Source organism: Austrofundulus limnaeus, unplaced genomic scaffold (genome assembly GCF_001266775.1).
Source record: "Austrofundulus limnaeus strain Quisiro unplaced genomic scaffold, Austrofundulus_limnaeus-1.0 Scaffold338, whole genome shotgun sequence".
Taxonomy (NCBI): domain Eukaryota; kingdom Metazoa; phylum Chordata; class Actinopteri; order Cyprinodontiformes; family Rivulidae; genus Austrofundulus; species Austrofundulus limnaeus.
Window position 1 is genome coordinate 83,860 of NW_013952740.1, and position 1,641 is coordinate 85,500.

A 1,641-nucleotide genomic window follows, 5' to 3' on the forward strand; every position below is an offset into this window, starting at 1 on the left:
CTTGGGACCCAATTATGGGTCACGAAGCACCTTGGATAATCTCCAGAAATCAATTTAAAGGGTAATAAAATAATTGATGATGTAAAATTTTCCCTATATTACAAAAACACAAAAATAAGTATAAATAAGTATTTATATTTGTGTACAACCTGTTTAGATTGTCAAAAGCCTGTGTTTTTAGGGTTATTAACAAAGTTTGTGTACTCAGACCAGTAATATTTTGGGGTCACAAGTTTATTCCACGAATATTTTGTGGGTCAGAAGATAAAAAGTTTGGGAACCACTGCTCTAGAGACCCTTGTAGAAGCAAAGTGAGGAACAAGGATCTGGTTTTTACCAGGCTACAGCTGAGCAGAAAATTTCCTGACTTGTATTTGACAATGTTGGCCTGAAGAAGGATCTAATGACAATAATATAAATGACACAACACCACAAAACTGGGAAACTGTCTTGTAGCTTCTCAGAGTCAGAACCAAGATACAGAAGCATCCTGCTCCAGAGCCCACACGTCCAGCGTGTGCATGAAGGAGCTGATTGACTGAATAATATTAGAATAAATATAATGAAGAGTTTGATGTAGACCTGCTTTATATGAAAAGTGCCCTTAGATGGTTCAGTACATTTATGTAACTGAGCCAARGATCAAAAGGCTTTGTAAAAAGAGAGATTAGTGCTGAGAATTATTTAAAAAGTGATTTAGTGTCAGAAGCAGAGCCAGGAGCCAAAAGTGATGAGGGGAACAGGTGAGCTGTTGTAACAAAGTGTGAACAAGTGTTAGTATCAATATTACCACTTTCTATCCCCAAACCTATTACATTTTTATAATTAGAAGTAAGATAGTATATACAGAAAGTACACAATTAAAAGGGAATAAGATGAAAGTAATATGCATTAAACCTGCATATGTTGACATTAAATATGTATTAAATGGTTAAATCAAAATGTGTTTWCCATATCAARTGTGCTWAAAYTTYACAATTATTWTTTTTTTAYTTTGATACAAGTGCAGGTGAATATAGGGAATATATTTTTCAGATCATCTGGCAACATGATGGATCAGTGGTTAGCACTGATGTCTCACAGCCTGAAGGTCGTGGGTTCAATCCCTGGTTTGAACCTGGGGCCTTTCTGTCTGGAGTTTGCCTGTTCTTCATGTTCTCATGTGGGTTTTCTCCTGGGGCTCCAGTTTTCCCCACAGAACAAAAACATGTACTTCAGGTCTGGGCTTCTCTTGCAGAAGAGATCCTGTTAGAAAGTCTCAACACTTTTTTAAGTGAATATTTCATTTATTCTTTTATTTCACTGCACTTATTTAAACAAAATATAGCCTTTGTGATATTGTTGAAAAGGATGTTTTGTAAAACAGCTGATGCTTAAGTTGAAATWAATCGACATTATGAAGCAACACCACTTGCACTGAGTTGGAAATATTTTAGTAAAATACACTGAATTACAAGGCTTAACAGAACAGTGCACAATTATTGATGATTTATAGGTTATAATTACATGACTTTATTAATACTGTCTTGATCTGCAGTGGGCCATATCTGAGCCATGAAACTCCAGGGCTGAAAATGAGTCCCACTCCGGCCCTGGTTAGGTGGCAAGAGAAACCAGGGAGCAGGGAAATATATATATATA